The following is a 22,102-nucleotide window of genomic DNA, read 5'->3' as shown; positions in this document are numbered from 1 at the left end:
AGTTCCCACTCATCCTGACGCTGGCCACCCTCCTCACTCAGAAAGGAGAAGCTATTCCTACACCTCCAGGAGAGTTCGGCAGCAAGGACCTCTACAGATGTCAGTGGAAGCAGGTACAGAGTCTGGCCAACACCTTCTGGAGCCGTTGGTGACGCGAATACCTGTCAACTCTCCAAGCACGTAGCAAATGGCAGTCATCAAAGACCAACGTCCAGACGGGGAACATAGTTTTAATGAAGGACAGTCAGAACAAAAGAAGTGAATGGCCGATGGGGATCATCTCAAAGGTTTTCCCCAGCAAAGATGGTAGATTTCGGAAGGTAGAGGTCAAGATCACAATCGGTGATGGGACAAAGCTCTTCTACAGGCCAATCACAGAGATCGTGCTTCTTCTCTCCAAGGAAGACCAGACGGTTGCTCCCTGATAGGTTGTATTTTCTTTATTATGTGGCATCTTAGAGATACCAGACGGGGAGTGTTATGTCCCCTATGAGGCTTTTAGTATTGTGTTTTGTCTCCCCCTAGTGGTTTTACTACTTACCTCCTTATTGTTGATTTATGTCATGTGACATGATGAGAAAGTGAAAGTGAAACACAACCACGAGGGAGCCCAGAATTCATGGCTGGTGATGTATACAGTATCTAACGCCATCCTTCTCAGTTTCCCCCTTTGACTGGCATTGTCTGTAAGTAGCCTTTTATCAGATGTCTTTATGTTTGATCTATGTCACCATTTCTTGATATTTGTGGCCAGATGAGTTAAAATATTGCACTTTGTGGAGTTTCCATGTGGCCGGCTATTAGTTTTTCTCCTAGCATTCATGTGTTAGACCTTTGATTGTTGTATCAGATTTACCTCAAATTGTAATAGAACCGTTGAGTTATAGTGGTAATGTTTCGTTCTACTATCCTAGGTTTATTTTGTGTATTCAGATCGTGATTGTAATACCAATCGGCCTTATTTGATGTTGTAATTTCTTGCTCTCTTTGTAGTTTCACCCCGTGTCATTAAACTGGATTAAAAGTAACAACGCCTCCTGTTTGGTGATGAGGGTTTAGCTGTCTGTCAAATCATAGTCGTGAGGAGGACAGAACAAGGACACTGACAGCACAAATGTCAAAGAAAGTTGGTCACGGTCCCTTTAAGAAAACTGGTTGATGACGCAACATCAAATGATGTCACCAGACCCGCTTCCTATAATTGGCCGGGAAACATGCTGGGCAGGCTTAACAAGCCCAATCAAGGGAAAGTCATTTCAGAGGCTGGGATTGAGACAGCAGCAGGGTCCAGACCCGCCACCAACATCGCCTGCCATGACCACTGCCAAAAAATTCTGCATTTCAATGCAGTTTTCATGATATTTAAACCTATGCTTCTCTCTAACAACACTTAGAAATAGGTGTGTTGCTTAATTTAACATATTTCTAGTAGGACATCAAGTTGAATGGTTGGCTCCTTAGGTATGTGGGTTATCTACTTGAAGCATGGCTAATGGCACCACAATGCAAGCTCCATACCACTCAGCAAGCAACCCACAACAAAGTGTATGTGAAGCAGGACCTCACTGAGCAGACATTTGATGTGTTCAAACAATGATTCTGATGTTTGGCCAACTAGGCCACCCTGAGTTGATTTACAATAAGACCTGGAGAAGTTATCAGAATGGTAGTACTTTGCTGCATGTTGCGAGGTACCTCATCACTGGCCCAGGCTTGGAAAATGTAATCCATCATATCTAAATTCAAGACTTTTTAATCTAGACCTCTCATCCTTATTTGAATGATGGTACAGTCCTGGATTTTCCTCCCTTAAGTTAACCCAGGCCTAGAAATGCAGTTATTCCCTATGACAAGCTATTAGCAAAGCCTGGGAGCACCGCTGGTGCGTAGCCTCAGAGCGTTACAACCTTATACATGGAGTGAATGGGTGTAAGTATCAGATCATCGAAAGTGTGGATCCGCCTATGAAAATTACCTTGTTGTACAAGCATCAATGAAGAGTGTTGGGAAAAGCCCAAATTGTAACAATGTTTCCATGTATTTTTTATAAAGCCATTAAAATGATGTAAGATGATTTTCCCATATTGCTAACCAAATAACATACCCTGTGCTTGTAAAATAAATTTAAAGAGAAATAATTACGATCAAGACTCACTGGCATGGTGCATAATGAAACTTCTTCAGAGATTTTTGATCTCTAATTGAAGGATAAATCAAGGTGTTGTAGAAGTCTGGAACACTTTGCCAAGTACTTGTTAAAATGAAGTGCTGCTATCAGTTTAGCAGTGCACTCGCTGGATTATAGATACTTGTTTCAAGCAAACAGAATGCAGCAGGCTGAATAGTGTCCAGTGACATTTGGAGCCATGAATGTAAACTGATACCTCAGGCCAATGCAAGAATTGTCTGAAATTACTAGCATGCATAGTTTAAGTCAGAATTACAAATATTTTGAGACAGGAGTTGATAGGGGAGAGAGGGAGAAACTATTTCCTCTGGTGGGGAAGGCCAGAACAAGGGGGCAGAACCTTAAAATTAGTGCTAAGCATTTCCAGGGTAATGTCAGGAAGCATTTCTTCACACAAAGGGTAGTGGAAATCTGGAACTCTCTCCCTAAAAAGCTGGTGAGGCTAGGGGTCAATTAAAAATTTCAAAACTGAGATTGATAGATTTTTGTTAGGTAAGGGTATTAATGGTTATGGAACCAAGGCGGGTAGATCATAATCATAATCAACTTTATTGTCATTGTTAGTGCACAAGTGCAGTACAACGAAATGTAGGCTTGCGGCTCCCGAGAGTGTACACTTAGATTAAGACATTTAAACATTCAACATTCATTTGGCTTGTAATACAGTAACATAAACATAACCATAATAAAGTGCATTGGCAGATGTGCAGGCTTTAGAGTTTATTTGTGGAGTTCAGTAGGATGACAGCCCTGGGAAAGAAGCTGTTCCTAAATCTGGTCATTCGGGTGCGAATGCATCTGTAGCGTCTCCCAGATGGCAGGAGGGCGAACAGACTGTGGCTGGGGTGGGTAGGGTCTTTGATGATGGTCCGTGACCTCCGTAAACAGCGTTTCTGGTATATGTGCTCTATGGTCGGTAGCCGGGTGCCGGTAATGCGTTGGGCAGTTTTGACTACCCGCTGCAGGGCTTTCCGGTCATAGTAGCTACAGCTGCCATACCATACTGTGATACAGTTCGTCAGGATGCTCTCTATTGTGCAGTGGTAAAAGTTAGAGAGGATCAGGGGTGACAGGTTACATCCCTTCAGCCTCCTTAGGAAATATAGGCGCTGCTGGGCCTTCTTCACCAGAGAGGAGGTGTTGAGGGACCAGGAGAGGTCTTCCGTGATGTGGACTCCGAGGAACTTAAAGCTGTCCACCCTTTCCACCACAGCCCCATGGATGTGGATGGGGGTGTGACTTCCGCCTTTAGACTTCCTGAAGTCCACAAAGATTTCTTTGGTTTTCTTGATGTTAAGGGCCAGGTTGTTATCGGCGCACCACTTCACGAGATGCTGGACCTCCTCCCTGTAGGCTGACTCATCGTTGTTGGTGATCTGGCCTACTACCGTGGTATCATCCGCAAACTTGATGATGGTGTTGGAACCATGAACAGCCACACAGTCGTGGGTGAAGTGGGAGTAGAGGAGGGGGCTCAGCACACATCCTTGTGGGGCCCCCGTGTTCAGGGTCGGGGGGTGGGGGAGGTGTGGTTACCTAATTTGACAGACGGGGATCTGTTTGTTAGGAAGGAGTTAAGATACAGATCAGCCATGATCTAATTGAATGGTGGAACAGGCTCGAGGGGCTGAATGGCCTACTCCTGTTTCTATGTTCCTACTTGACAAGGGAGATGGCATCTTTCACTTTAGAACTTGAACAGTTTGACCAGTGTAAAGTACTTTGGGGCATGTTTCTGGCTGTCAGAAATTAGTTGATAGTAGAACAACACTTAGAAATAGGTGTGTTACTTAATTTAACATATTCATTCAGTAGAGACAGAAGTTAAAAGTGTCCCAAATAACAACAGAAAATGCTGGAAAAACTCAGCGGGCCAGGCAACATCCGTGGAGAGAAATTAGAGTCAACGTTTTGGGTCAAAACCCTTTATCAAGACTAAAGAGGCACAGGGAATGAAATAGATTAAGAGGCCAGGCTGGGAGAGAACAAAAGAGAAGAGACATTAAGAGGTATTCAAAATGAGACGAGATGGTGATAGGACTAGTGGAGACAAAAGATGGCTCTAGATTAGGTGTGAAATGCGCTGGCAGAATGGGAGACAGCTGCCATGTGGGAGAGAGAAAAAAAAAGGAAAGGGGGGGGGGGAAACCAAAACAAAGGTGTAGATAAAAAAAATAAGTGAAAATGTAATAGGGGCCGAGGTTATGATCTGAAATTATTGAACTCGATATTGAGTCCGGAAGGCTGTAAAGTGCCTAATCGGAAGATGAGGTGCTGTTCCTCGAGTTTACGTTGAGCTTCCGTGGAACAATGCAAGAGGCCAAGGGCGGTGAGGTCCGAGTGGGAATGGGGCGGTGAATTAAAATGACAGGCGACCGGAAGCTTGGGGTCAACCTTACGGACTGAACGGAGGTGTTCCGCAAAGCGGTCACCCAATCTGCGTTTGGTCTCCCCAATGTAGAGGAGACCAAATCGTGAGCAGCGAATACAGTATACCAGATTGCAAGAAGTACAGGTAAATTGCTGTTTCATCTGGAAGGGGTGTTTGGGGCCCTGGACAGTGGGAAGGGGGGAGGTATAAGGGAAGGTGTTACATCTCCTGCGCTTGCACGGGAAGGTGCCAGGCGAAGGGGAAGGGGTGCTGAGGGTGTTAGAGGAGTGGACTAGGGTGTCTCGGAGGGAGCGGTCCCTACGGAATGCTGAAAGGGGAGGGGAGAGGAAGATGCGTTTGGTGGTGGGATCACTTTGGAGGTGGCGGAAATGGCGGAGGATGATCTGTTGAATGTGGAGGCTGGTGGGGTGAAAGGTGAGGACAAGGGGAATCCTATCGTGGTTCCGGGAGGGAGGGGCAGGGGTGAGGGCAGAAGTGCGGAAGATAGAACGGACACGGTCGAGGGCCGTGTCAACCACGGTAGAGGAGTATCCTCGGTTGAGGAAAAAGGAAGACATGTCAGAAGCACTGGTGTGGAAGGTGGCATCGTCGGAGCAGATGCGGCAGAGACGGAGAAACTGGGAGAATGGAATAGAGTCCTTACAGGAGGCGGGGTGGGAGGTAGTGTAGTCCAGGTAGCTGTGGGAGTCAGTGTGCTTGTCGTGAATATTGGTCAATAGCCTATCCCCAGAGATGGAGACGGAGAATTCGAGCAAGGGAAGGGAAGAGTCAGAGATGGACCATGTGAGGGTGAGGGAAGGGTGGAAATTGGAGGCAAAGTGAATGAAATTGTCTAGTTCAGGGCAAGAGCAGGAAACGGCACCGATACAGTCATCAATCTATCGGAAAAAGAGGTGAGGGAGGGGACCCGGGTAGCACTGGAACAAAGAGTGTTCCACATATCGCACGAAAAGGCAGGCATAGCTATCATTAAAAGTGTCCCACACCTATTTCCGACATCATAAATGAGTTGGCAAAGCTGTTAGCAAAACATTAATTAAGCTTATTAACTGAAAGGGGAAAGAGACTTCTAAACCAGGACTTGTTGCAGTTTCTGCATACTTAAGATATTTGTGAGTTTGCTGCCTGTAATTCCAATTCAGAGTTAGCACTAACAGAATAAAAATCGTGATTAAAAGATTGCAAGACCAGAAATACTGAATATTCCCCTCTGACGAGGAATGGGATGAACAGGAAAGGTTTGGGAAACAGTTACTTTTGTCCAATGACTTAAGTGAATTGCCTGTGGCAAAAGATGTCATGATAACCCATCATCATAACTTAGGACCCATAGGAAACGTTACGCAAACTTGTATATTTCAAATTATTGAATGTAATGCATCATCAGCTATTGCTGAATGTTAATATTTTAATTACACCAGCACCATTCTCATTATCTAAACTTGTGGTTGGCTTATTTCTAGTCGGAAATACCATTTAACAGAAGGTATACAGGCAACAATGGTGATTTTTCAAAAATTGTATTTTTTTTGAAAGGAGAGATGTTTACAATAAAAGCCATACAGTTCATCATGTCTGCACCAGCTCTTTGTGAAGGCAATGCAAAATTAATCCTACTGCCTTGTTCTCTGTTCATAGCCCTGTATCTTCCTCTCCCAACTCTCTTACAACTGCACTTACGAAATCCCAACTGTCCGGCCTCTGTCCCTCCATTCACCATGACATTTCTGCAGCTACCAATCTGCTCAACCATACTCTCACCACCACCTTTGATGCCCTAGTCCCTATTTAAATCATTACTCTCTCTCACCCTGACTGTTCCCCCTGCTTTGGTCCTCATCTTCGCTCCCTTAAGTCCAAGGGATGCAAACCTGAACGGATATGGCGGACAACTGGTTTAACCATTCACCGCCAGATCTGGCTGAACCACATAAAGCATTATTGGGTCCAGCTCTCATCTGCCAAAACTGCTCACTATTCTAGGATCGTTCTACAATGCAAAGATAACCCCGGCTTCTATTCTCTACTGCTAACCATCTTCTTAAACCCCTCTCCCCTTTCTCCTCCACCCTCACCTCCAACAACAAGTGCGAGGAGCTCATGGACTTCTTTGTGTCTAAGATTGAGGCCATCCATTCAGCTGCCTCTGCCACTTCCCTTCCTTCCCCTAGCCCACCGGGCCAAACTTCCTCTAAGGTTCCCCCTGCCCTAGCCCTGAACTCGCATCTTTCTCCAGTTTCTCTCCGATCTACCCTCTTGACCTCTCCATGCTCATCTTGTTCATGAGATCCACTTCCTGCTCCCTCGATCCTATTCTCACTAAACTTCTGACCACCCAACTTCCTTTTCTGGCTCCCATGTTAGCTGACATTGTTAATGGTTCTCTCTCCTCAGGTACTGTCCCCCTCGCCTTTAAATCTGTTGTCATCACCCCTCTCCTCAAGAAACCAACCCTTGACCGCTCTGCCCTTGCAAACTACAGCCCCATATCCAACCTCCTGTTCCTCTCCAAAGTCCTTGAACGTGTTGTCACCTCCCAAATCCGTGCCCATCTTTTCCGGAACTCCATGTTTGAATCCCGCCAATCAGGCTTCCGCCCTGCCACAGTACCGAAACGGCTCTCATCCAAGTCACAAATGGCATCCTATGAGACTGTGACAAAGGTAAACTATCCCTCCTTGTCCTTCTCGATCTGTCTGCAACCTTTGACACGGTTGACCACTCCAACCTCCTCCAACACCTCTCCACCATCGTCCAGCTGGTTGGGACTGCACTCGCCTGTTCCATTCTTATCTATCTAATTGTATCCAGAGAATCACCTGCAATGGCTTCTCGTCTCGCTCCTGCGTCGTTACCTCTGGTGTCCCCCAAGGATCAATCCTTGGCCCCCTCCTATTTCTCATCTACATGCTGCCCCTCGGTGACATCATCTGAAAACACAGCATCAGTTTCCACATGTACGCTGATGACACCCAGCTTTACCTCACCACCACTTCTCTCGACCCCCTCCACTGTCTCTAAATTGTCAGACTGCTTGTCTGACATACAGTTCTGGATGAGCAGAAATTTTCTCCAACTAAATATTGGGAAGTCTGAAACCATTGTCTTCAGTCCCCGCCACAAATGCTGTTCCCTAGCCACTGACTCCATCCCTCACCCCAATATCTGTCTGAGGTTGAACCACATTGTTCACAACCTTGGTGTCATATTTGACCCTGAAATGAGCTTCCGACCACATATCCGCACCATAAGACTGCCTATTTCCGCCCTTGCCTTAGCTCATCTGCTGCTGAAACCCTCATCCATGCCTTTGTTACCTCTAGACTTGACTATTCCAACGCACTCCTGGCTGGCCTCCCACTTTCTATCCTGCAAAAACTTGAGGTCAACCAAAACTTGGGTGCCCGTGTCCTAACTCACACCAAGTCCCATTCACCCATCACCCCTGTGCTCGCTGACCTACATTAGCTCCCAGTTAAGTAACGCCTCAATTTAAAAATTCTCATCCTTGTTTTCAAATCCCTCCATGGCCTCGCCCCTACCTATCTCTGTAATCTCTTCCAGCCCCACAACCCCCCTGAGATCTCTGCGCTCCTCTAATTCTGGAGTCTTGAGCATCCCTGATTTTAATCGCTCTACCATTGGTGGCCGTGCCTTCAGCTACCTAGGCCTTAAGCTCTGGAATTCCCTCCCTAAACCTCTCCGCCACGCTACCTCCTTTACGATGCTCCTTAAAATCTACCTCTTTGACCAAGCTTTTGGTCATCTTTCCTAATTTCTCCTTATGTGGCTCGGTGTCAAATTTTTTGTCTTATAATACTCCTGTGCAGTGCCTTGGGACATTTTACGATGTTAAAGGTGCTATATAAATACAAGTTGTTGTTGTTGCTGTTTCAAATTCTTATCCAATTTTGTCTCATCTCTATATCTCCATTTGTCTCCAACTATTATTTCATTCTATCTGTTAGTCTCTTCTCATCTTTCTCATTCTGAACGTCTTCCATTCTCTCCACACAGACAGAAGGAGAAGTTGAGCCCCACATCTCCTTCCATTAGCCGAGGCCAAGTCCTGGGCCCCTGCTGCTGTCACTATCAGTGCACTTCGTTGACAAATATGGGGAGGAACATACTCATGGACTAAACTTATTCTATTGTGGCCAACTGCAGTAAAGTTAGAATTAAATATCTTATGAAGACAAAATAACCTTAAAATTTGAGAAAGAGAGATGAGAATTAAACTAAAAATGACACTATTTCCAGGACAAAACAACATTGGTCAGCAATCCACAAATTTTGAAACAGGTGTTCTAGAAATTTAGACAGACCTGGGGGTATATGTGCACAAATCATTGAAGGTGTCAGGGCAGGTTGAGAAAGCGGTTAAAAAGCATACGGATCGTGGGCTTCATAACTAGAGCCATAGGGCTGGATTTTCATTGAGGAGGCTGGTAGGAGGTGGGACTACAACTTTCGGAGTTGTAGACCCTCCTCCATCAAATTGTAGCCAACCCACATGATTTTGACTTGATTGACCTTGTTGAGCCCGCCCAGTGGGCTCAGCAGGCCAATTAAGGGCCACCCGGCAACAGGTGACATCACAGATTGATATTTCATCTGTCAAGACCTTTTGACAGATGAAATATCAGCGTTTCACAACTGTTTGAAGCTGTCAAACACTGACAATCTGTACTCTAAGTTAATTCCTTCCTCTCAGGATGATTTAGAGATCTCTCCGGAACAGAAAGCTGAATGCTGCAATTTTTGACAGATCGTGGCCATTCTGCTTTCTGTGCCAGTGAGATGAGGGACTCCCGAGACCTGAAGGAAGGAAGGCTGTAAAGATAAGTAAAACTTCTTTAAACACTTTACACACACCAAACATACTTACCTTTGCACTCATGCACCCATCACTCACCTGAACACCGGACATCTCGACCTCTTCAAGCCCTTCAGACTGACGGCCTGCCTCGCTAACTTGGCGTGGTTTGGAGCTGTCGGGAATCCCACACTTCAAGAATGAAAATAGGAATTAGGCTAAAAACTGCCTGTTAACTATTTGTTAACATGCAGTTAATTGGCACTAATCCCCTTCCTGCCTCGGGTAGGCGGGTCCCAGCACAGGTCGGGTATCCGCCTCCTTTGAAACTGGCATGGAGGCGGGTTGGGTGCGGGATGGGTTCGCGCCCCCCGATTTCGGGATTTTAACCCCCCACACGCCTCCAATCCCACCTCCACGGCCCAATGAAAATCCTGCCCATAGAGTATAAAAGCAAGGAAATTATGATGAACCTGTATAAAACACTGGTTCGGCCTCAACTGGAGTATTGTGTCCAATTCTGGACACCGCACTTTAGGAAGGATGTGAAGGCCTTAGAGAGGGTGCAGAAAAGATTTACGAGAATGATTCCAGGAATGAGAGACTTCAGTTACATGGATAGACTGGAGAAGCTGCGGTTGTTCTCCTTGGAGCAGAGAAGATGGAGAAGAGATTTGATAGAGGTGTTCAAAATCATGAGGGGTATAGACAGAGTAGATAGAGCGAAACTGTTCCCATTGGCAGAGAGGTCGAGAAGCAGAGGACACAGATTTAAGGTGATTGGCAGAACCAAAGGCGACATGAGGAAAAACCTTTTTATGCAGCGAGTGGATAGGATCTGGAATGCACTGCCTGAAAGGATGGTGGAGGCAGACTCAATCATGGCTTCCAAAAGGGAATTGGATAAGTACCTGAAGGAAAAAAAATTGCAGGGCTACGGGGAAAGGGCGGGGGAGTGGGACTAGCTGAAGTGCTCTTGCAGAGAGCTGGCACAGGCACGACAGGCCGAATGGCCTTCTTTTGTAACCATTCTATGATTCTACATCTCAGTTGTCATTCAAGTTCCAGTTCATGTTTTCTTATTGTTTCTTTTAATTTTTAAAGTCTGTGAGAAAATAAACAATTATTGTCTTTTTGTAGCTTACATATTTATAACATCCTTGGAAAAACAACACTGAAAATAATAGAAAGTAATTTTTGACTACACGTAAAATATTCCATGACGCTTTTCGAAGAAGAGCTGGCAAATTCTGCCCAGTGTCTGGCCCAATATTTATCCCTCAACCAACACCACCAGAACAGATTATCTGCCATTATCATATTGCTTTATGTTGGAGCTTGCTGTGCGCAAATTGGCTGCAGGTTTCCTGCATTACAACAGTGACTGCACTTCAAAGATAGTACTTCATTGGCTATAAAGCATTTTGGGATGTCCTGAGGTTGTGAACTAGGCGCTATATAAATGCAAGTTCTTTCTTTGCGTTGTTTCCAAGACTACAACTACAATATGACAAAAAATTTTGAACGAAAGACCAGACTAAAGTTTGGGCTATATTGTTTTATGGAGACTGCAAATAAAATAGAGACGAGACGAAAATGAAACTAAAATTATTTTTAGGAGTAAAACAATATGGGTTGATATCTGAAACCAAGGCCTGAGATCTGCTGATGCTGCATTGCTGACACCTCACCTTTGGTTTCCATGGCTACTGTGCTGTCTGTATAAAAGAAAGTGGCAGCAGAAAAGGAGGCCTGAATAAGTACAGTACATGTGTTTCACAAAACACAACAGTGGACAAAGATTTTCTCAGCATTACAACTGTTCGGCACCTAACACAACTAAAATCTACCTCAAAAATAATTGAAGTCCAAAATAGGTTAGCTAAAAGGAAAACTGCCACTACAACAGAATGCTACCAGCATATCCTAAACACTGTGATGCTGTACAATTCTTTACTGGTATAGTTGCAAGTGCAAATCTAATTTTAGTAACTGAAGCCAACTCCTATGTTGACTGGACAAAGGGTGATTTAGACAATTAGCAAGGCTTCCCACAAGCTGGGAATTAATTGGCCAATTGAGGGAAAATTGCGTGGGGCTGGCTGACACTTTTTTATGTGTGTCAGAAACCCCACATTCGGGGAAACCCGACCATTTCCCACACAAGCCGAAAATCGGGGCGTTAACTCTGTTTCTCTCTCCACGGATGTTGCCTGGCCTGCTGGTTTTCTGTTGTTATTTCAGATTTCCAGCATCCGCAGTATTTTGCTAACATAAGACAGAGAGATCTGCTCTACTCTTCAGCTTTCTCATGTGAACAAATGCCTATCACAGGAACATGACTGATGGGCTTGTCATTAATGGGAACCCATGCCCCAGTCATCCATCCATGTTATGTAGGTCAGGTGCGGATTTCCCCCGCTCTCTGTGACACTTTAGGCGTTCATCTCAGCTTTCCCACTCTCTTTTTCGAGTTTTGTCCGTTTCGATTTTCGCCAGCTCTGGACAGGAGATAATGTCGGCGGGAGCTCCAAGAGTACTGAGCTTTGCGATTAACGAAGTCCTGACGGGCTAAAGATGATTTACGCTGTGGGCTCCAATTGTTGATAATTATACCGGCGTAAAGAGGGGCGGGTTTTGTTTTGAAGAAATGCTTGGAACAGATGAACGCTTCATTTGAGCGATCTCAGCTAATTCTTGGGCTTTAATTTGTGCTTGTGATATGTGTAACGCATAGAGGAATTTCTAAGTCTTGGGGTATTAACACAAACGCACGTAAACACGTCTTCAATTTAGCCAGGTAGGTGTCACTGTTAAATTACCTTTTGAGAACTAACGTGGACTATTAAAATTGTTGTGTATCACTGTCGCTTTCGATTGTCTTACAAAGTGCTGGATTTTTCCAGGCCTGTCTGCCAACAAGTGACCTGAACAGAATCACATCACCATTTATTTTAGTGTTTAGTGTTTATTCTGTTGTCAGTGTTCTAGCGCTCGGGGATCCTTGCTGCTAAGTGCTGCTAGATCTTTGATATACCCTGCCTATTAACTTCACATCTTGGATAGCTGTCAAAAATCCCAGCAATGATAAGCTTGCCATGTTTCGGCACCTCTGCAGCGCTGTCCCTGCGGTGCTGCCGACAAACATTTATATAGCTTCACGGAGCCAAACCTCTTGCCAATTACGACCCTTTAGTTGATTGCGTACTGAAGTTTGCAATTAAAATAACAGTTATTACATAAGAGAAAAACGAGACAAATATTTGGTAATATTGCAATACCTATCTATTAAACCAATGTTTGCTTAAACGGTTTCTTAGCATAAACCGAAGTACAGTATTGTAATTCTGATTGCTTTTACAGGGTGAATGTAGTCTTTTCCACTTGACACAAGTTGAAAGCGACCTATAGTAAAACAATTGTATTACTGCCAAGTTAAATGCAGCGATGCCCATTAGCATGTATGTTCTTTTATTCGTTGGAGAGGTCAATATATCATAATGCAGCTTAGTTGTTAATTAAATGTTACATTTGTGATCCTAATGTAAAAAAAATGTTTTTCAGTCGAAATATTTTTTAACTATCTAAAGAAAGAGAAGTAAAAGGCAGACACCGACAATTCAATTAGGATACAATCCTCACATAAATGACAATTTTAAAAGGATTCGCAATTTACTGGCGCCCATAACAAGTACGTTAATCCGCCTGCAATGTTAGTCCGACTCTGCCAAAATAGTGTGATCTTTATAAAGGGTCAACACTTATTGCTAAACGTGCCAACTATTTTCTTAAATAGGTGCAAGCTATTACACGCGTGAAGGGTTGCATGAATTAAATATTCCAACACAACAACAACGTGCATTTATATAGCGCCTTCAACGTAGTAAAACGTTCATTGGAGCGTTATTTTGGGCCCAGACACATAAGGAGATAGTAGGAGAGATGATCAAAAGTTTGGTCAAAGAGGTAGGTTTTAAGCAGTATCTTAAAGGAAAATAGAGAGCTGGAGACATTTAGGGAAGGAATTCCAGAATTTAGGGCCTAGGCAGCTGAAAGCACCGCCGCCAATGGTGGAGTGATTAAAATTGAGGATGCTCAAGAGGCCAGAATCGGAGGAGCGCAGAGATCCCGGAGGGTTGTAGGGCTGAAGGATGTTACAGAGATAGGGAGGGGCGAGACCATGGAGGCATTTGAAAACAAGGCTGAAATTTTTTTAATTGAGGCATTGCCGGATCGAGAGCCAATGTAGGTCAGTAAGCACAGGGGTAATGGATGAACAGGACTTGGTGTGAGTTAGCACACGGGCAACAGAGTCATAGGAGGTGATTTTATCAATGGGGACGTGATGGAGGCGGGACTGCTGCTTGTCGGGTTTTAGTCCCGCCTCCATCGACATTCGGCCAACACACGCTATTTTCCCTTGATTGACCTTGTTACGCCTGCCCAGCGGTCTTAGCAGGCCAATTAAGGGAAAGCTGGTGACAGAGAACGTTTTTTGACCGATGAATTGTCATCATTTGATAACTTTGAGAAGCTGTCAAACACTGACAATCATTGTTCTTTGGTGAGTCCTTGTACTCAAGACTCACCAAACCTCTTTCCTGAGCAGAAGTCAGGTGGCTTTTGCATCAGAGAATGCAGCATCCATTCTGTCATCTCTGCCAGTGAGATGAGGCAGCTCCGCAGCCTAAAGGGATGAAGCCTGGAGGAAGAAGCAAAGGTAAGTAATCTTATTAAAATACTTTACACTCACCTCACACACTTACCTCTCCACACTTGCAGTCATCACTCACCTGCACACCGGACATTTCGGCCCTTCCGACCCCCGCAGACCCACGGCTCGCCTCGCGGACTCTGACGAGGTTCGGAGCTGTCGGGAAGCCCACAATTTAGGGCTCAAAATAGGGATTAGCCAAAAAACTGCCTGTTAACCAACAAGCAGTTAATTGGCACTAATCCCCTTCCTGCCTCGAGGAGACGGCACCGGTGCGGGTTGGGTACCCACCTCCTGGGAAGATGGCATGCAGGCGGGTTGGGGGCGGGATGGGTACCCGCTCCCAGATTCTGCCATTTTCCCGGCAGTCCTGCCTCCATACCCGCCTCCCCAGGGCTGGGAAAATCGCCCCCATAGAGTCCTACGGCACAGAAGGAGGCCATTCGGCCTATAGAGTCTGTGCCGGCTCTCTGTGGAGCAATCCAGTCAGTCCCATTCCCCCACTCTATCCCCGTAGCCCTGCAAGTTTATTTCCCTCAAGTGCCTATCCAGTCTCCCCTTGAAAACACTGAGTGTCTCCGCTTCCACCACCTCCGTCAGCAGCGAATTCCAGGTTATCACCACTCACTGCGTAAAAGGCTTTTCCTCACATCCCCGCTGTATCTCTTGCCCAAAACCTTAAATCTGTGTCCCCTAGTCCTTGTACCATCAACTAGTGGGAACAGCCTTTCCCCGTTTAGCCTATCCAAACCCGCCATAATCTTGTACACCTCTATCAAATCACCCCTCAACCTCCTTTGCTCTAATGAAAACAAATCCAGCTTCTCCAACCTGTCCTTGTAGCTAAGATCCCCCATCCCTGAAACCATTCTGGTAAATCTCCTCTGCACCCTCTCAAGGGCCTTCACATCCTTCCTAAAGTGTGGTGACCAGAACTGGATACAATACTCCAGTTGTGGCCTAACCAGCGCTTTATAAAGGTTCAGAGTTTTGGATGAGCTCAGGTTTATGTCGGGTAAATATATGCAAGGTTTAAAAACAGAGGAACGCATCAGAATCAACGAGTGGGCAAATGTAACACACGTCAATAGTTATATTGAACCGATTACAACATTTTATTGCAAGTTAAGCTCGTTAAGATGAATAACCTCCCGGATACCAGAAAACAGATATTTTAGCAGCTTAATAGAAAACACCATAGGATTGTTGAAAATAAATAATATTAAGGGATTTGAAGCTTTTGTGATTATAAGGTTTGGGATTATTAATGTGCTGGAGAGCCACTTTCGTTAGTCTATTTAACCATTACCTCGGTTTTGAAGTTTCAATTTGATAAATTGGGAGAATTAATCCTATATAATATTAGTCCATCTCAACAGAACATTATGCCACTTTGGTAAAGTATTTGTTGTTTTGCATCTGGCTTCCGCTACAATCTGTGACTATTTTATTATAAATAGCAGAAGTTTCGAGACAGATGCCATATTTTGAGCGTTTGAAATCATTGCACATTCATTTAATTTCACAAGTTGTTAAACTAAAAATGCAATGATGCAAATTGAAAACAATCGTGGCCATGAAACACCAGCAGGTAAATATTGAAAGGAAGGTGTGTAGCCCTTTCAGAGGATCTAAGTATTAAAACTAGGTTATCCAAATCACCTGGCATCAATGTGCTCAGTTAAAATTAAGGTTAGTATTCACAGTTGTCATTTCCTATTGAAAGAGATATTCTGTAACATCTTAAAACTACAATGCATCAAAGGTTACTTTGAAAAAAGAGGGGTTTATCTTCTGGGGGGAAATATTTTAATCGAAAAATGCACATTCTTAACAGTGAGAAGGACAATTGCTCATCATCTTTAGAACAGAGTTGTAGGGAAACAATGGTGTTTGTCTGGGCAGATACACGTTCACATACAAATTAGAATATAACCCCGTGTATAATTATATCTCAGTTCAGCCTCATAAATCCCTTTTGCAACACGAGTATATATTCACTTAAACAGAAATGACCTGAGACACATGCGCAACCATTTTGTTCCTTTTCCTGAGCAATTCATGCATTTCAGAAATAATGACATATTTACAGAATTAAGCTAACAATTCGCCGACTGAATCCACTATTGAAATGTTCGTTTCAGTTTCTTGGGCTATTTCAGTTTGTGTGAAATTAAACTCCAACAAAAAACTAACTTCTGACAATGCACTCCCGCCGTCTATTGTTGTATTTCAGTTAATATTTTTGATTTGGTCAACCAGGTTGACGTGAATATTGGACGTAAAATCTTTTAGGATTTTCCATTAGAAATCTGACACCAGCCTGTCAGAATCTCGAGGACAGATATAGTAACTAATTGAATTAGCGGATATTTGAGATGCTATTAATAGTATTCCGTACAAATATGACATCTGGTTTCCTTCGCTGATAATCGAAACCTATTTATTACCATACATAGAGGATTAATTTGCTGTATATGCAAAAAGCGAGGAGATTAGTCGCCACTCAGATACTTGAGATCTGACTGAACAGGTTGATGAAAGTGGAGGCAGCATCTGGGAAACAGCAACACGGCCACTGAGGAGCCCCGAGCCCAGACAACTAGCTGAGGTAACCGGAATGTTTATCTGAAATGTACGGGCTGCATATTCGATAATATAAATCTGTTCTGATATTCTATGACGTTACTAAAAGAAAATGAATCGACAAGTTACATTTTAATCCTTGTATCAGTTTTAAATTAGCCTCTTAGCTGCCAAGTTATACACAAACCTTAATTAAGATACTCTTGTATTGAGAAGACACACATTGACTGAGGATTTGACTCATGAGCCTATTTATGTGAGTTTTTAAAGCCATTTTAAGAGTTATATTTTCTTATATTTGGCTTAGACGATGCATGGCAGTTAAATCTACCAGCTAGCACCTAGCCAAAGCAATAAATTGGGTATTAAGTATTTTGTAGGAAGCATTTCCAGGGCTTTTCTGATGCATGACTATAAAATAAAGATCCTCTCGTATTTGGCTTGAATAGAGACTGCTGGAAACAACAGTTGACAAATGACTGTGAAGAAAAACGCAAGACGAGGAGACTGAGCAGCTGAAGCGAAACAGCCAGGTGCTGGAGCAGATTAAGGCGCCGAAGTGAAACAAGGTTGCTGCTGTGCAGTTAACGGAGAACATCTGAAGATCGCAAGATGTTCAGAGGCCTCAAAATGTGGCAGGACAGATCCGAGTGTGTCAAAGCACCTTCAAAAACCCAAATCAGAGGAAGGTCTGTGACGTACTCTAATTAGATATTGCTTCAGTTTCCAACTGCGCAATGCATGACTTATGCACGTAAATAGCAATGGAAAATCAAATATATTTACTAATACTGTCCAATGTTTCCATAGTGGAAGATGCGCAGCTCTATCTGGACAAGTCACCAAGTGACCATGATGTGCATGCTGCAGCCTAATGCAAAGACAAAGTAAATCAACTTATGGTCAGACCATTATGATCAAAGGTAGGTTTCTGGGGGGAGGGTGATTTTCAGCATTTTTATCGGAGCTGTTTAATGATTCTGACCAGGAATGTATGGGAGCAGTTTTTGCAGCTGTAAAACATAAGCTACTTTTAGGATGTACATTGCGTTTTTTCTCAAACATTTTGAGATACTTTGATATATTAGGTTAGAATTTACTGTTCGTAGTATTAGCACTGTGTTAATGCAACATCCCTCTGACTGCTATTTTAACTGAAGGGTTAACATTTTGGTTAAAATAGCAGAAAAATGTATTAAGCATTCATCCACTAATACCAACATTTCCTTGCCTATTGTTCCTTTTTTAAATCACAGCAAACCTTAACCCCACTAGATCTTAGAAAAGTTTTTACTTACATTCACAGTGATGCACTGGCTTGTGGAGTGTGGCACCTAATATGGAAAAGAATGGTGAAGCATGTCAATCAGAGCTCCTTACAAGTGCAACATTCCATAGTAATTATAATACGATTTGGAATGACTGGATAACGATTGTAATTAATAACTAGCAAAGAGATAAGTAAATACACAAAGAGGTTTATTTATGTCATCATTGTGCTACAGGCACCTATTGGAGATGATATCTGTTTATAGCAAAGCATATTTTGTAGGTTTAAGTTATCTCCCCAGCCAGGGAAATTTTGTCCCTGTAAGCATGTGCTGAGTTCCATTAGGTACCTTCCAAGTGCTGATGACATGGAGCAGAGAGCAGACTGTTCTGTTAACTCTCTCCTAACACTAAAAGTTCAGTTTAAAGTGAAGTGTAAAGTGTTTCCAGGTGCAACGATGGACCAGCTGGAAAGGATTTTAAAATCTTGCTTTGCATCAGCTGTAATTATACTCCAGGCAGTGTGAAGCTGAAATGGTGTACGGTTACCTCGTGGCGATGGTCTCAAACCACTTGCCCAAATAAGCTTTCTGTGAGTTCAGCACTTTGCCTGACTATAATATCTGCTTAAGATTTGTCCTGTATTTTCAGTCTAAAAAGCAGTGCTTTTCAGTTAATGAAACCACACAGGGAAGAGGAAACATTATGATTTGTTGGTTTAAGAATGATAAAATAACATATAGTACAAACAGATGAAAGCTAAACGGAGTGGCTGATCAAAGGCATTTAACTCTTCTTCCTCATGCTTACTTGATCTTAAAGCCTAAAGCAGTAACGTTTCCTTTCTGAGCAGGGTTGCTATGTAATTCTTCCTCACCCGGATGTGGTTACAAGACCATTTCTTAGGGTTCTATCCTGAATAACTTTCAGCTAAGTTTCAACAATAACTTGCATTGATACCTTTAACAAAGCCCTTCATGCAGATGAAAAGGAATGCTGAGCAGTGGTAGGGGAGGATTTAGCACAAGGACCTGAAGGCATTGTCAAACAATCAGGTTATCAGGATGTTCGTGAAAGTGGAGAGAGAGGGATCAAGGTGGAAGTGTTTAATCAGGGCACTCCAGAGGAGGGGAGGGGAGGGGATTCAAAATGGCTGAAAGTTCTGACACTAACAGTGGAATCAGAGGCAGGGGTGATGCACACTGTAGTCTGAATCAGAAGAGCAGAAGGCATTGCTGTAAAATAGGGATGAAAGATGTTGCAGAGGTGAGAGGGGTGAGGTTGTTCAAAGATTTGTAAATGAGGAAGATGGTTCTGAATTCCCTGTATGGGTAAGGTAAGAGCAGAATCAGGTAATGTTGCAGAGGTGTAACTAGGTGGTCCCTGGTGAAGGATAGCATGTGTAGTTTGATGCTCAGTTCATGGTCAAATAGGACTCCAAAGTTGCACACAGTTCAGTTCGGTCAGGGGTAAGCCATTTAGGATGAGGAGGAATATCTTCACCCAGAGAGTGGTGAACCTGTGGAATTCTCTACCACAGAAGGCAGTTGAGGCCAGTTCACTAAATATATTCAAGAAGGAGTTAGAGATATTTCTTAAGGCTAAAGGGATCAAGGGATATGGGGAGAAAGCAGGGACAGGGTACTGAATTTGGATGATCAGCCATGATCTCATTAAATGGTGGAGCAGGCTCGAGGGGCCGAATGGCTTACTCCTGCTCCTATCTTCTATGTTTCTGACAGAGCAGCTGTGGAGGAAGATAGGAATGTGGTGAGGTGGGGGGAGAGGGTATGGTGAAGAGTTTTTGGCTTCAAGAACAGTCAACTTTCCTGTTGTTCAGGACTCCCTCAGTGCATTTTCTAATCATCAGTAATATGTGCTTAAATGACTGTGGGCCAAAGTAATGGTGCTCACTGTTATTTATGCGCAAATCACACAGCACTTCAGGCGAGGGCAGATACATGGTTAAAGGCAAAAATCTGTAAGTTGCTGTCTGAAATGTGCCACTCCTCCGTAAACTTCACAAAAACGGCATTTCGCCATCTGGCTCCCCATACAAATGCATTAAACGATGTGAAGTTCCTGTTCTTGCATGTTAGATATGAACTAAACTCACCAAAGAAAGTTAATGCTTGTCCTTGTCAGTTTAATTACCCTTTTTAATGGCATGATAAGTTTTAATTACTGCCAAAACAACCTCTCTGGCACTGAACATTAACTATTACAAGTGTGGAGTCTCATTCTTTTAACTTTTAATTGTTGTTGGAGATTTTTAAAAAATGAAATTACTTTTATTTTGATGTTTTATTTCCATCTTTTTCTCTCTCTTAATCCAATCTTTCTTTCCTTCTCTTTCTGTACTTGATTTGACATTGAATGCACTCTTCTAACTTACAATTCTTGGTACAGACTCTGAGCTATTCAATCCTCAATCTGATTGGTTAAGGAGATACTCAGTTGCTTCCCCTGTTCACATAAATCCCAGACTCCCTGTAGAGGGCGCCATGCCATTTTGATCTCCCAATTACAGCAACTTGCTGTGCAAAAGGTCATAGGGCCAAAATTTGCAGTTGGAGGCGTACCTCCAACCCGACATAAAATCCAAAAGTACCTGGTGAGGTTACAGATTGTGGTGGAATACAAGTCTGCTGCTGCTGACGGCCCACAGCGCCTCATGGATGCCCAGTTTTGAGCTGCTAGATCTGTTCTGAATCTATCCCATTTAGCACGGTGGTAGTACCACACAACACGATGGAGGGTATCCTCAGTGGGAAGATGGGACTTGGTCTCCACAATGACTGTGCGGTGGTCACTACTACTAATACTGTCATGAACAGATGCAACTGCCACAGGTAGATTGGTGAGGACGAAGTCAAGTAGGTTTTTACCTCGTATTGATTGGTTGGTCGAGGTCAAATAGGATTATCCCTTGTGTTGGTTCTCTCACCACCTGCCACAGGCCTAGTCTGGCAGATATGTCCTTCAGAACTCGGCCAGCAGTGGTGCTACTGAGCCACTCTTGGTGATGGACATTGAAGTCCCCCATCCAGAGTACATTCTATGGCCTTGCTACATGATGCGCTATTAATTACTCAAAAGACTGAGGTTAAGCGAGTAACTAACAGGCTTTTATTAACAAGAGAATGAAGGTGTGCCTCGAGTGGTCGACCAGTCCAGAATACAGAGGGACTGTGGAGCAGTCACCTTTATACCTGGACTCGTGGGAGGAGTCAGCCGAGGCATGTACAGACATGTACACAGTGGAATACAAACACCCACACAGGCAGGTATAACAGTGGTTTACCACATTCACCCCTTGTTTAAAAATGAGTCCGGCGGGGTGAAGTGTATTAAAAGTTTGTGTATTGGAGTCTCTCCGGAGGTCTTGTCTGCCGCTGTGATCGACGTGGTGACGGCAGGGGTAGTGAAGCTTCCGGCGTCAAGTCCCGCGTAGGCTGGGGCACTGGTGTGTAGTCCTCGTGGGTGTCGAGCGGGTCGCGGGGCCCAGGCGTGCCATCTGCTGGGGTTGGATATTGGATCGTGGGAGGGGGGGTGGTAGTGGGTAGTGGGTTACTGGGGCCCCCGAGTGTGCGAGGTCTCGTATGGAGACTGTGTCCTCCCGCCCGTCCGGGTACGCAATGTAAGCATACTGGGGGTTGGCGTGGAGGAGGTCGACCCTCTCGACCAGGGGGTCCGTTTTATGGGTCCTCACGTGTCTTCTCAGTAGGACCGGCCCTGGGGACGTCAGCCATGGCGGTAGCGATGTCCCCGATGTGGACTTCCTTGGGAAGACAAACATTTTCTCATGAGGGGTGGCGTTAGTGGCAGTGCAGAGCAGTGACCGAATAGAGTGGAGCGCATCGGGGAGCACATCCTGCCAGCGGGAGGTCGGAAGGCCCCTAGACTTTAAGGCTAGCAGGGCGGCCTTCCAAACTGTCACATTCTCTCTTTCCACCTGTCCGTTCCCCCGGGGGTTGTAACTGGTGGTCCTGCTTGTGGCAATACCCCTAGCTAGCAGGTACTGACGGAGTTCGTCGCTCATAAACGATGAGCCCCGGTCGCTATGGATATAGCTGGGGAAACCGAACAGGGTGAAGAGGTCGTTCAGACATTTAATGACCATGGCACTGGTCATGT

At 44.2% G+C, this 22,102-nt stretch overlaps 1 protein-coding gene across 3 annotated transcripts in view; it reads right to left on the bottom strand.

Annotated features, from left to right (window-relative positions):
• Positions 1-18,465, bottom strand: part of LOC147102673 (RNA-directed DNA polymerase from mobile element jockey) — a 132,823-nt gene extending 114,358 nt beyond the window's left edge. For all 3 annotated transcript variants that reach the window (XR_015073048.1, XR_015073053.1, XR_015073052.1), the window contains exons 1-2: positions 18,316-18,465; positions 17,995-18,030 (exon numbers count right to left, since the gene is read on the bottom strand). The gene's annotated coding sequence lies outside the window, so the exon portion shown is untranslated. The remainder of the gene's footprint in view (positions 1-17,994; positions 18,031-18,315) is intronic.
• Between the last annotated feature and the right edge of the window lie 3,637 nt (positions 18,466-22,102).

Source organism: Somniosus microcephalus, chromosome 21, assembly GCF_052327205.1.
Source record: "Somniosus microcephalus isolate GS21.2 chromosome 21, FLI_Smic_1.0, whole genome shotgun sequence".
Taxonomy (NCBI): domain Eukaryota; kingdom Metazoa; phylum Chordata; class Chondrichthyes; order Squaliformes; family Somniosidae; genus Somniosus; species Somniosus microcephalus.
Note: the sequence above shows the minus strand (reverse complement) of the source record. Positions and strands in the feature narration are given on the sequence as shown.